Source organism: Equus quagga, chromosome 9 (assembly GCF_021613505.1).
Source record: "Equus quagga isolate Etosha38 chromosome 9, UCLA_HA_Equagga_1.0, whole genome shotgun sequence".
In the NCBI taxonomy this organism is placed as follows: domain Eukaryota; kingdom Metazoa; phylum Chordata; class Mammalia; order Perissodactyla; family Equidae; genus Equus; species Equus quagga.
The window spans coordinates 41,069,496-41,085,023 of NC_060275.1; positions in this window are offsets into that span (position 1 = coordinate 41,069,496).

Sequence of the window (15,528 nt, forward strand, 5' to 3'; positions counted from 1 at the left end):
TTTGGATTGGTGTATGTGTGTGTGCACATGAGTGTGTGAATATTTAATGTTTGTCTCTCGCCCACTAGTGTAAAATGCCCTCTGGGCAGGGACTGCGTCTTTCTGCTCAATATTATCTGTCCAGGATGCAGCACAGGTCCTGGTATACACTAACCACTTGTTAAACATACATCATTCACTAAATGAATAAGTACAATAAGCTAAAAGTCCCCGAGTCTCACCCAGGGAGACAAATACAGGGAAGACATGTCAAAGTAGACCATCTAAGGCCCTGCTGGCTGATAGATAATTCTAGGGATCTGGAACTCCAAAGGAGGTCTCCTTGAAGGGGAGACCCAGACATGTCGAAGAAGGGGAAGACAGAGCTCACAAACGTCCTCTAGCTAGACAGTCAAACTCAAGGGCAATTGCACCTCTTGTGGACAGCCAGTGTGTTGGAAAAAGCATCAGATTAAGAACTAGGCACTAGGTTCTAGTCTTGGGTCTAACTGCTTTCAAGCTGGTGTATAACCTTGGACCAGTTACCTAACCTCATCTACCTCGACTCAGATTCCTCATCTGTAAAATGGAAACATTTGCCCTGCCTACATCATCATTGTGAGAATCAGGCAAAACAATGGGTCCAAAAGTACATTAAAATTATAGAGTACTTAATAAATATAAGGGTGGTATTTTTTTTAACTACTTCTCTTTCATGATACCCCTCTTCAGCTTCTCTTAATTAATATTTCATGCCTTATTTTTCCTTTTTAAATTTTCAGATTGTTTTCCCAAGTTTCTTTATGAAATGCTTTCTATAGTTTTTCTGGAGATTGTCTACCTGGTAATTTTTGATTATGCATCTTAATAATTACCTAAAATGAACTCAATTTCTTAAAGGCCCCATGGAGACTATCCGTCTCAACTTGTTCGTAGCTCAGTGAAAGGAGAGCCAATACTGCTTCTCCTTACTGTCACAAAACAGTTCAACAAATACTTAGTGATTGCCCACTGTGTGTTAGGTGTTGAGCAATGCCAAATTAGCATGATCACAAACCTCAAAAATGCCATAGTCTGGGGGCCAGCCCAGTGGCATAGTGGTTAAACTTCACGCACTCTGCTTGGGTGGCCCAGGGTTCACAGGTTCAGATCCTGGGTGTGGACCTACATATCACTTGCTCTTCAAGCCATGCTGCAGCGGTATCCCACATACAAAATAGAGGAAGATTAGCACAGATGTTAGCTCAACAACAATCTTCCTCAAGGAAAAAGAAGATTGGCAACAGATGTTAGCTCAGGAACAATCTTCCTTACGAAAAAGAAAAAAAGCAAGAAAATTTCCGTGTGGTCTGGTGCAGTTGTGCTTAACCATGGCTGCACATTAGGAATCATGAGAGCCTCATCCCAAAACCAAATAAATAAAAATCTTGTAGATGGAACATGGGCATAGTTGTTTTTCCAAAATTTCCCAGGTGATTCTATTGAGCAGCAGTGTTGAAAACCATTGATCTGGTTGGGAAAGAGACATACAAATTAATTGTAATGCTGTGATAGAGATGTAAACAAATTGCTACTAACATAGTAAATTCTGCTGGGAGATCAAGCAGAATACAAGCTCACAAGGGTGAGAGATCTTTGTTCATTGATGTATCTCATGCACTAGAACATGTCTAACATAGTCATTCAATTCATATTGTTGAGCTGTAGCTTTAAGAGCAAATAAATAGGATTTCAGCAAGATAAGGTATGGGAAAGGCATTCAAAGCAGAGGCACTAAAAAGAAAAAAGACACAAGAGTAAGTGTAGAGCATGTGGGAAGAATTTCAAATAGTTGAATGAAACTAGATTGCAGACTGTATGATGGAGGCAAGTAGAAAAGTGCACTGATGTCCATGCTAAGGAATTTGTTCTGAAGTGTGCAGAAATTGGTAAATATCAAAGAACAAAACAGTACATAATTTACAGTTTTCAAAGATAACACTAAAGATCTAAGGTAACAGATACTTCTCTTTATGGACCTGCAGTCCTATAAACAAGATGACTGCCTCCATTTTTATAGTGGAAGAAAGTTGATGAGGTTAATTTTCCTGTGTTCAGAATTCCACTAATAGGGGCTGGCCCTGTGGCTGAGTGGTTAAGTTTGTGCACTCCACTTTGGTGGCCCAGGGTTTCACTGGTTTGGATCCTGGGTGCAGACATGGCACTGCTCATCAGGCCATGTTGAGGCATCATCCCACATAGTAGAGCCAGAAAAATCGACAACTAGAATATACAACTATGTACTGGGGGGCTTTGGGGAGAAAAAGAAGAAAAAAGGAAGAAAGAAAGAAAGAAGATTGGCAACAGATGTCAGCTCAAGTGTCAATCTTTAAAAAAAGAAATTCCACTAATAATCTGACCAAAGAAGGCTAAACTGGCAGGTGCCTGGCGTTCATTACAGAAGCAAGACACAAATAGAGATTTAGAGGTTCAGTATTGGAAGAGGGTGAAAAAATATAAATAACATTGTTGGGAATAAATATTTCCTAAAATAAGGCAGATTATCAAATTATTAAGGTACAACTGAAAAGAATTCTGAATTGAATATCCTAATAGATTGGAGACTCATGAATTAGAGGGGAAAAATCAGATTTCAACAAGTTCAGACTAAGGTGGTATGATCCCCAGGCAAGAGAATTTAGAAAGAAAAAAGTTACTAGAAAGAGTATTCTAACAATGTTATGACAAACTGATCCCAATAAGGAAGGAAAAGGGGAAATACTTAAAGAAATAAAAGTAACTGCACATTTGAATAAGATCAAATTTTTTTAGTGGGATCAGTCTTATAGATAGGACATATCTACAAGGATAGTCATGACCTAAAACACTTAAGAATCATTTCCAGAAGTTTAGTGCCCAGGATATCTAAGACTCCTGAAAAATTCTGAAGATTTTATTTTTTTAAAAACTTTTTAGAGATATATTTGGAAGGGGAAAAACACAACACAGACATAGGGTTTCTGTTTGGAGTAGAAGCTATAACGGCAATAATTCACTCCAGTGGTTCTTAAACTTTGGGATGCATGAGAATCACCTCAAGGCCTTGTTAAAACACAGATTAATGACCCAAGCCCAGAGTTTTTGTATCAGAGATCTGGGGCAGGGCTTAAGAATTTGCTTTCCTAACAGATTCCCACACAATGCTGAATTTAGTGCATGTCTTGGTTTGGGTTCCACAAGAAATAGACTCTGAGACAAGGGTTCAAGTGTAAGTAGTGCATTTGGGAGGTCCAGAAAACACCTGTAGGGAAGGGAGGAAATGAGCGCTCTGGAGCATTTACCAAGACCTGACCAAACAGGGCCGTCAGGACTGCCTTGAGCAAGTAAAGCGAGAAGTGAGCTTTTGGACGAATAGATCACACATAGCTACATGGGGAAGCGCACGACGGTGAGGTGTTCTATGTTGAGGAAACAGCACGTGTGAAGGCTCTCTGGTGGGATTATTCATGGCAACTTTGAAGGAACAAAATCTATGGCTATAATGCCCTGGTCTCTAGTGAGGAGAGTGGTGATAGATGAGGCTGAGAGGGTTAAGCAAGAAGCAAATCATGTAGGTTTGTAGGCCAAGTTAAGAACTTCTGTTTTGTTTCTTTTTCTCTTGAGAACAATGGAAGTCACTGGCTGATTTTAACGAGAAAATGATGGGAAATTTGAGTATATATACTAAGGGAAGCAAAAGTAGATTCAGGAAGACTGACAGCAGTCTACAAGCGGGGTTGATAGCCCTGGGTAGCAGAATGACAGTGACTAGGAAGAAAAGCAAAGAGATTTACGGCTTTTTTAGGAGATAGATAAACAGGATTTGATAATGAATTGGACATGTGAGGTAAGGGAGAGAGAACTGCCAAGGATGACTCCCAAGCTTTTTTGGCTTAAGCAAGTGCTGGAAGGTATTATGTTTACTGAGTTTTGGAACACAGAGAACTAGGTGTGAGGAGAAGATACACTTGGTTTTAGCTACCATGAGTTTGAGATGCCTGTGAGACAATCAGAGATGCTGAGCAAATAGTTGGGTAGTCTGGTGCTCAAAGGAGAAGTTGAGATTGGTTAACGTAAAGACGGTACCTAAAACCTGCAGGAACACGATCACTGATGTACAATGAAGGACAAGAATCCTTGATGAGGGATAAAGTATAGAGTGAGAAAAGAGAAGGGATAGGACTGAGCCCTGAAGAACTCTAATATGGAAATGCCTGGCCAAAGACGGGGAACCAAGAAAGAAGAAGGAGTAGGAGAGGACTCTAAGGAGAACAAGGAGAGTAGAATGCCGTATAGGCCAAGAGAAAACGGTATTGCATCCCAATAAAATAAAACAGGTGCTAACCATCTATGAGACCTCCGTCTAGGACATAAGGAACTTTTCACCATTAAGGTTCTGGGATGCAAACCCTGAGTTCCATTTTTCTCTACTAAGGAAAACAGCATTTAACTAGAAAAAGTAGCATAAGCATAATTAATAGAGAATTGAAGTTTGAGGTACATGAATAAAAATAAACAGCGGCTTCACAGGAATTCGTATCTCTAGGTCCAGATAAATGGCATCCCAGTATGATAAGGATGAGAGTGGCAACCCCAGGAAAATGAAGACAATGACAACCGTTTGCTGGGAGCCTCCCACATTCAAGCTTCACAACAATCTGTAACCATCATGAAAAGAACAAAAGCGATGCCTGTCTTCCAAGGATCTGCTTCCACTAAGGCTTGCCAGAACCAAACCCACATCACGGCATACTCAGACTTCGTTCCTTCTTTTTCTGCTCCATGTCGGACAAAATTCTCGAATAGCTGGCTTGCAAGCAATTAGAAAAGAAAATAGTAATTAAAGGACCCACTGTATATTCACCAAGTCAAATCAAACTAAATACATTTCATATTTTAACACTTTTAATGGACTGGTAGATTAAGAATTGTTAGTCTTGTGAACAATATGCAAAGGCTATAGAATAGAATATTCAGGCATATTTATATGTGGTTTAATAATTGTACACAAATATTATTGATTAATAGACGGTGGTTGACTAAAGCAGTCTTTAATGGTTTGCTCCTGGGCTGACCTTGGTCTTGTGCAATAAGGTCAAAGTGTTGCTTATCAAATTTGCAAATGAATCTTGGTGTGATAGCTAATATGTTGAATGCCAAAACCAAAATTTCAAACATGTAAGTGGCAAGAATCAGAAAAACTAAAAAAGACAAAATTCGGTAGTCATAAATTATGAAAAAACATTTTAGAGGTTATAATTGACATAGATTGCTATCAGTGCTCATGTACTTGAGCAATTTTGATTAAAATGTGGTTTCTAATACAGTGCACATAATGGCACCAATTATTCTGCATTGATCAAAAAAAAAATTAAAGTACTACATTGCAATCAAGGAGCCAACAATTCAGAGCATTAACAAAAGTGAACCGGGACCAGTTAATGAAAACCAGAAAGATAAGTGACTCTAAAACCAGGCCGTGAGGAATGATTGAAGATAACGAGGAAGTTTAACCTAAAATAAAGTAAAAATTTTCCTGATATTGCAACAGTTTCTTATTTTATGCATTCAAAAGCAGAAGCATCTACAGATTCAAAATTCCAAAGACATTTTTTTTTACAGAAATAGAACAAACAATCCTAAAATTTGTATGGAACCACTAAAGACCCTGAATAGCCAAAGCAACCTTGAGAAAGGAGAACAAAGATGGAGGCATCAGGCTCCCTGATTTCAAACTATATCACAACGCTATAGAAATAACAATATGGTGCTGGTGTAAAAATAGACACATAGATGAATGAAGCAGAATAGAGAGCCCAGAAATAAACCCACTCATATATGGTCAATTAATTTACAACAAAGGAGGCAAGAATATACAATGGAGGGGCCGGCCCCGTGGCTGAGGGGTTGAGTTCACGCGCTCTGTTTCGGTGGCCCAGGGTTTCACTGGTTCGGATCCTGGGCGCGGACATGGCACCGCTCATCAGGCCATGCTGAGGTGGCATCCCACATGCCACAACTAGAAGGACCCGCAACTAAAAATACGCAACTATGTACTGGGGGGCTTTGGGGAGAAAAAGGAAGAATAAAATTAAAAAAAAAAGAATATACCATGGGAAGGGAGTTTCTTCAATAAATGGTGTTACAAAAACTGGACAACTACATGCAAAAGAATGAAGCTGGACCACTATCTTATACCACACCCAAAAACTAACTCAGAATGGATTAAAGACTTGAACATAAGACGTGGAACCATAAAACTTCTAGAAGAAAACATAGGCAGTATGCTCCTCAATATCAGGCTTGGTGATGATTTTTGTGGATTTGACAATGAAAGCAAAGGCAACAAAAGCAAAAATAAACAAGTGGGATTACATCAAGCTAAAAAGCTTTTGCACGGGGAAGAAAATCATCAACAAAATAAAAAGGCAATCTACTGAATGGAAGAAAATATTTGCAAATCATATACTGATAATGGGCTAATATCCAAAATATATAAAGAAAAATGGGTAGTGGGGGCTGGCCTAGTGGCATAGAGGTCAAGTTCTCACTCTCAGCTTTGGTGGCCTGGGGTTCATGAGTTCGGATCCCAGGTGCAGACCTACGCACTGCTTATCAAACCATGCTGTGGTGGCATCTCACATACAAAATAGAGAAAGTTTGGCACAGATGTTAGCTCAGCAACAATCTTCCTCAAGCAAAAATAGGAAGATTGGCAACAGATGTTAGCTCAGGAGCGATCTTCCTCACCAAAAATTAAAAAATAAGATAAAAAAAGAATGAAAGACTTTAAATTTTTTTTTAAATGTGTAGTGCACACGAATAGACATTTTTCCAAAGAAGACAGCAAACGGCCAACAGGTACGTGGAAAGATGCTCAACATCACTAACTGTCAGGGAAATGCAAATCAAAACCACAATGAGATATCACCTCATACCTGTTAGAATGGCTGTTATCAAAAAGACAACAAGTGTTGGCAAGGACATGGAGAAAAGGGAGCATTTGTGCACTGTTGGTGGGAACATAAATTAGTGCATACACTACGGAAACAGTATGGAAATTCCTTAAAAAGTTAAAAATAGAACTACCATATGATCCAGCAATTCCACTTCTGGGTATTTATCCAAAGGAAATGAAAACACTAACTTGAAAAGATATATGCACCCCCCACATTCATTGCAGTGTTATTTACAATGGTCAAGACATGGAAGCAACATAAGTGTCCATCAATAGATAAATGGATAAAGAAGAAGTGGTATATATATATATACACACACACACAGAATATTATTCAGCCATAAAAAAAAAGAATGACATCTTGCCATTTGTGACAACATGGATGGAGCTTGAGGGCATTATGCCAAGTGAAAATAAGTCAAAGACAAACACCATATGATCTCACTTATATGTGGAATCTGAAAAAAAGACAGAAACAAAAAGAAAAACTAAACTCATAGATATAGAACAGATTGGTGGTTGCCAGAGGCAGAGGGTGGAGGGTGGGCAAAATGGGTGAAGGTGGTCAAAAGGTACTAATTCTCAGCTATAAAATAAATAAGTCATGGGGATGTAATGTACATCATGGTGACTATAGTTTACAATACTGTATTGTATATTCGAAAGTTGCTAAGAGAGTAGATCTTAAAAATTCTCATCACAATAAAAAAATTGCAACTATGTGTGGTTATGGATGTTAACTAGACTTATTGTGATGATCATCTCACCATATATACAAATACCGAATCATTATTTTGCACACCTGAAACTAATATGTTACATTTCAATTAAAAAATACTAAAGCAGAGGCCATAATTTTATTTTATTTTTGATCAGATAAGAGTTTGGAGTTATGAAGCTGTTTTATGGAAATCACTTAGAAGCGATGCCATCATGCCACAGCCTGAAAACATTCTGGAAAAGCTCACTAGCTTAGGGGCTGGCCCCGTGGCCGAGTGGTTAAGTTCGCGCGCTCCGCTGCAGGCGGCCCAGTGTTTCGTTAGTTCGAATCCTGGGCGCGGACATGGCACTGCTCATCAAACCACGCTGAGGCAGCGTCCCACATGCCACAACTAGAAGAACCCACAACGAAGAATACACAACTATGTACCGGGGGGCTTTGGGGAGAAAAAGGAAAAAATAAAATCTTTAAAAAAAAAAAAAAAAAAAAGAAAAGCTCACTAGCTTAGAAAGTGCTCCTCTCAACTCCATGGCACTAGGCTCACAGACTTAATCACTATTTTCTTTTTCACTGAGCCATCATCTCTGCTCAGCTTAATCTTCCCCATAAACTGCCGGAGTTCTGCAGCTTGTCAACTGAAGACATAGTTTAAATTTCAAAAGACAGGACACAATTTATACCTTTTTTCCATAATAAAAACTTAAAAAAAGACTACACATTTTTTAGTTTATTTTGAAAAAAAATCAAACTTATGGAAAATTTGCAAGACTATTACAAGTTCTCATACACCCTTCATCTTTTGTCTCTAAGTATTAATATTTATTTATCTGTGTGTGTCTCCTTTTAGCTTAACCACTTGACAGAAAATTACGCATACCATGACCTAATATTTCTGATGTATCTCCTAAGAACAAGGACATTCTCTTACATTTCTACTATACAGAGTGGTGGAGGGATAGACACATAGATCAACAGAGAACCCCAAAAGAGACCCACACAAGTACACTCAAATGTTTTTTTACAAAGATGCAAAAGCACATTCAATGCAGGATGGAGAGTCTTTCCAACAAATGGTTCTGGAGCAATTGGACATTCATAGGCCAAAAAATGAACCTCCACCTAAACCTCACACCTTACACAAAAATCAACGGATTATAGATTTAAATGTACAATATAAAATCATAAAACTTCACATGGGAAAACATCTGCAGGACATAGGGCTAAGTGGAGAGTTTTTACACGACACCAACAGTATAATCCATAAAAGAAAAATATCAATAAATTGGTCTTCATAAAAATTAAGACTTTTTGCTCTGTGAAAGACTCATTTAAGAAGAAGAAAAGAAAAGCTACAGATTGGGAGAAAATATCTGCAGACAATATGTCTGACAGAGGACTTGGATCTAGAATATATAAAGAATTCTCTAAAGTCAACAGTAGAGAAATAAACAATCCAATTAAAAAATGCGCAAAAGGTTTGAACAGACATTTCACCAAAGAGAATATATAGATGTCAAAAAAGGACATTTAAAAATAGATGTCCAACATCATTAGCCATTAGGGAAATGAAAATTAAATACACAGATATCATATACCTATTTGAATGGCTAAAATTAAAAATATTCATAATACTAATGCTGGTGAGGACATGAAGAAACTGGATCCCTCATACATTGCTGGTAAAATAGTACAACGAATCTAGAAAAGCTTCGCAGTTTCTCATAAAATTATATATACATATCCACAATACAATGATCCAATTCAGGAAATTTTACAATGTTATACTACTACTACCTAATATATAGTCAGCACTCAAATTTCACCAGTTGTCTCAATAATGTCCTTTACAAGGCAATTTTCCCCCTCTGTGGATCCACACATTCTTAACCACTTAGAAACAAGTGGTGTTTATCATGTACACAGGGCACATTTTAAGCTGTATTTTGTTTTGTTTTTAGATACTTTTGTAACTATAACACAAAGATGAATAATAGTTAAGGTATTTACAGAAGCTGAAAAAAGTAGTGAGACTAGCCTTTTCAACTTTTCAAGAGAAAAGAAGTAAAATAGATAAAAACAGGTGAAACTGGGTACTTGCCATATATCATGCATTGTCTTAATCTTCACAGTGACTCTGAAGTAGGGCATTGCTACCCTCATTTAGAGAAGGAAACTGAGGTTGTATTACATAGAATAAATGACTTACCCAAGGTGGCAGGTAGTAAATGAGGGAAGCTGGTTTCAAATCCAAGGTTGAATGATTTAGAGCTTAAGCTCTATCCCTTTGCCATTCAAAAATTCCATGAACTTCAATTTATATTACTTTTCGAGAACTCCACATCGCTTCAATCAGAGCTTGTTTATTATGTACTTAGACACAATTCTAACAAGCTTGGTTGTTTGGTTTCCAGATTGGTTGCAAGGTAGAAAAGAAGGGCAAGATTAAATATAGAACCATCACAGACATATACTTTTAGAAATTGAAAGCAATCTAAATGTGTAAAATAGAAGACTAATAGTATATCCATACATTGGGATGTATGAAACTATTAAAAATATCATAGAATCTTTTTTGACATTGGAAAATGTCTGATGCAGAGGTAAACAAAAACTCAGGCTATAAAACACCCATTTTGGTGAAAATTACATAAAATCACATATAAATATATTAAAAACATTCTGACATATACCAAAATGTTAATAAAAATTACATTAGATGATAGGTTTATGGGCGTGTTGTTTTAGATACTTTGCATTATTTTTCAAATCTCTCCATTCAGCAGTTATAACTTCTATAACAGAGAGCACTCCCTTCCATTTTTTTTAACTTCTTACAGATATTATGAATCTCAGTACCCTATCTATACCTAGAATTTTGCATAGTTCAAATTTAGAAAGCACATGAAGAAAAGAGGAGATTAGCAAAAGAATATAGATAATTGGTCAATTTTGAAGGGAAATTCTTGGTTCATTGAGTAAAACAGAATTGTCATAGGATCAGGAGTAGAATATTGTGGTCAATTTCTGCTTCTGCTTCTCACTGGCTATTGTGATCATGAGCAAGTCATGAGCAATTCTTTTTGAGTCTCTATGGCTCATGGGTCAATGACTATAACACTGCCTTCAAATGTCTTCTCCCCAGTTTGACTATATTCCTTCCTGGGCACCCAGCTGCTTTCAGAGACACATAGGAAATATATAATTAAGTCTTTGTCAAAAGATGAGTTTAGGCAGCCAGCCCTGTAGCCTAATGGTTAAGTTTGGCACGCTCCTCTTCTGCAGCCTGGGTTCAGTTCCCAGGCATGGGCCTACACCACTCATCAGCAGCCATGCTGTGGCAGGGAGCCATGTACAAAACAGAGGAAGACTGGAACAAATGTTAGCTTATGGTGAATCTTGCTCAAGTAAAAAGAGGAAGATCAGCAACAGAATTTACCCCAGGGCCAGTCTTCCTTGGGGGTGGGGGAAAAGGTGAATTTAGGCTTCCAGGTCATTTCATTCACTATTGGGCTGGCTTCTCCCATCTGAAAGACCTAAAGGGAACATGGGGAAGATTTTCTGAGGTGCACTTCAGGGTCTAAAGGTAGATCCTTAAGAGAAAGATGGTAGATTCCTGTGAAGTTCATTGGGTTATAAGCCAAGGCAAGGCCATTCATTGAAAAGGAGACAAAACTAGAAAAGAGAATAATCGAACACAAAAAAGTGAATCAAGTTTTCCTTTAAATTGTCATTCACTTATGTAGTATTGCGGGAGAGGGTGAATATCTTGTTGTTTAGCATGAACACTAAAAAAGGTAAATGGGCAGAGTGACATCAGCAACATGTGCACCCAACACAGGAGCACTCAAGTAAATAAAGCAATTATTAACAGATCTAAAAGGAGATATTAACAACACAATAACAGTAGGGAACCTTAATGCTCAACTTACATCAATGGATAGATCATCCAGACAGAAAGTCAACAAGGAAATAGTGGAATTAAATGAAAAACTAGACCAGAGATATATATATATAGAATGCTCCACTGAAAAACAGCAGAATAAACATTCTTCTCAAGTGCACATGGAATATTCTCAAAGATAAACCATATGTTGGGAAAACAAGGCAAGCCTCAATAAATGTAAGAAGATTGAAACCAAATCAAGCATCTTTTCCAACCATAGTGCTATGAAACTAGAAATCAACTACAAGAAAAAAGCTGGGAAAGTGACAAATATGTGGAGACTAAACAAGATGCTACTGAACAACGAATGGATCATTGAAGAAATTAAAGGAGAAATCAAAAAATATCTAGAGACAAATGAAAATGAAAAAACACTATACTAATTCATATGGGATGCAGCAAAAGCGGTCCTAAGAGGGAAATTCATAGCAATGCAAGACCACCTTAATAAAGAAGAAAAATCTCAAATAAGTAATCTTAAACTACACTTAACAGAACTAGAAAAAGAACAAATAAAGCCCAAAGTCAGCAGGAGGAGGGAAATAATAAAAATTAGAACATAAATAAATGAAATTGAAACAAAAAAAACAGTAGAAAGGATCAAGGAAACTAAGAGCTGGTCCTTTGAGAAGATAAACAAAATTGACAAGCCCTTAGACAGACTCAGTAAGGAAAAAAAAAAAAAAAAAAGAGAAGGCTCAAATAAAATTAGAAATGAAAGAGGAGACATTACAATGGATACCACAGAAATACAAAGGTTTATAAGAGAATACTATGAAAAACTATATGCCAACAAGTTGGACAATCTAGAAGAAATGGATGAATTCTTACACTCATACAACCTCCCAAATCTAAACCAAGAAGAAACAGAGAATCTGAATAGACCACTCACAAGTAAACAGATTGAAACAGTAATCAAAAACCTCCCCCAAAACAAAAACCCAGTATGAAATGGCTTCTCTGGAGAATTCTACCAAATGTTCAAAGATTTAATACCTATCCTTCTCAAACTATTGCAAAAATGGAAGAAGAAAGAACATTTATTAACATATTTCTATGAGGCCAACATCACCCTGATCCCAAAGCCAGACAAGGACAACACAAAGAAGGAAAATTACAGGCCAGTATCACTGATGAACATAGACACAAAAATCCTCAAGAAAATATTGGAAAACCTACTACAGCAATATATTAAAAGAATCACATAGCATGATCAAGTGAGATTTATACCAGGGATACAGTGTTGGTTCAACATTCACAAATCAATCAACGTGATACACCACATTAACAAAATGAGGAAAAAAACCACATGATCACCTCAATAGATGAAGAAAAAGCATTTGACAAGATCCAACACCCATTTATGATAAACACTCTCAAGAAAATGGAAAGTATCTCAACATAATAAAAGGCATATATGACAAACCCACAGCTAATATCATACTCAATGATGAAATGAGCATGAGCAAACTGAAATGAGAAAAACTGAGAGCCATCCCTCTGAGAACAGGAACAAGACAAGTGTGCCCACTCTCACCATTCCTATTCAACATGCTACTGGAAGTTTTGGTCAGAGCAATTAGGCATAAAAAGAAATAAAAGAAATCCAAATAGGCAATGCAGAAGTGAAACTCTCCCTGTTTGTGGATGACATGATTTTACATATAGAATACGCTAAAGAATCCACTGAAAAACTATTAGAAATACTCAACAACTACAACAAAGTTTCAGGGTACAAAATTGACTTGCAAAAATCAGTTGCATTTCTATACTCTAATAACAAACTAACAGAAAGAGAACTCAAGAAGACAATCCCATTTAATACAGCAACAAAAATAATAAAATATCTAGGAATGAATTTAACCAAGGAGGTGAAAGACCTATACAATGCAAACTATAAGACATTATTGAAGAAATCGATGACATAACAAATGGAAAGATATTTTGTGCACATGCATTGGGAGAATAAATATGGTTAAAATGCCCATACTACCTAAAGCAATGTACAGATTCAATGCAATCCCAATCAGAATCCCAATAACATTCTTCATGGAAACAGAACAAAGAATCCTAAAATTCATATGGGGCAACAAAAGACTCTGAATAGCTAAGGTAATCCTAAGAAAAAAGAACAAAGCTGGAGGCATCACAATCCCTGACTTCAAAATATACTACAAAGCTATAATAATCAAAACAGCATGGTACTGGCATAAAAACAGACACATAGATCAATGGAACAGAACTGAAAGTCCAGAAATAAAGCCACAAATTGATGAACAGCTAATCTTCAACAAAGAAGCTAAGAACATACAATGGAGAAAGGAAAGACTCTTCAATAAATGATGCTGGGAAAACTGGACAGCCACACGCAAAAGAATGAAAGTAGACCATTATCTTTCACCATACACTAAAATTAACTCAAAATGAATCAAAGACTTGAAGGTAAGACATGAAACCATAAAACTCCTAGAAGAAAATATAGGCAGTACACTCCTTGACATCAGTCTTAGAAAGATCTTTTCGAATATCAAATCTACTCAGGCAAGGGAAACAAAAGAAATAATAAACAAGTGGGACTTCATCAGACTAAAGAGCTTCTGCTAGGCAAAGGAAAAGAGGAACAAAATGAAAAGACAATCCATCAACTAGGAGAAAATATTTGTAAATCATATATCCGAAAGGGGTTAATCTCCAAAATATATAAAGAACTCATGCAACTGAACAACAAAGAAACAAATAACTCATCAAAAAATGGGCAGAAGCCATGAACAGACATTTTGCCAGAGAAGATATACAGATGACCAATAGGCACATGAAAAGATGTTCAACATCACTAATCATCACGGAAATGCAAATCAAAACTACACTAAGATATCACCTTACACCTGTTAGAATGGCTATAATCACCAAGACAAAAAAATAACAAATGTTGGAGACTATATGCAGAAAATGGAACCTAGTGAGAATAATGGTGCAGTCATTACGGAAAACAGTATGGCAATTTCTCAAAAAATTAAAAATAGAAATACCATACAACCCTGCTATCCCACTACTTGGTATTTATCCAAAGAACTTGAAATCAACAATTCAGAGACTTGTGCACCCCTATGTTCATTGCAGCATTATTCACAACAGCCAAAAATTGGAAGCAACCCAAGTGCCCATCAACTGATGACTGGATAAAGAAGCTGTGGTATATATACATAATGGAATACTACTCAACTACAAAAAAGACAAAATCGTCCCATTTGCAGCAACATGGATGGACCTTGAGGGTATTACGTTAAGTGAAATAAGCGAGACAGAGAAAGACCAACACCGTATGATTTCACTCATATATGGAAGATAAACTAACAAGTGGACAAAGAGAACAGACTAGTGGTTACCAGAGGGGAAGGGCCTTAGGGGGTGGGCATAAGGGGTGAAGGGGCGCATTTATATGGTAACTGACAAATAATAATGTACAACTGAAACTGCACAATGTTATAAACTATTATGACCTCAACAAAAAGAAAAAAGTAGGTAAATGAATGAGTAAATGATTACTCAGAAGTCGACCTGAACATACCACACATCCGTATAATAAATAAGACTCAAATTATATTTAAAGGATATCTAAATATCCTTTAAAAATAGGCACGAATGGAATGTGATTCATTGATACTGAAAATAAAATAAGAAAAAAAATGAGGAACCTGGTCAGAAAATAGAATTGACTGAAAAAACGCAAAATTCAAAACTGTAATGGTGCAGATGCACACCACAAGATTGTTAGGGGGTAGGTTCACTCAGAAGTCCATCTCACCTCCATTATAAGTGAACTAACTTGGAAATCTTCAGGAAGTCTTTATTTTACCTAAGAAGAGACTTACTGGAGTGACCTATTTCAAAAATCATTTGAATTCTGAC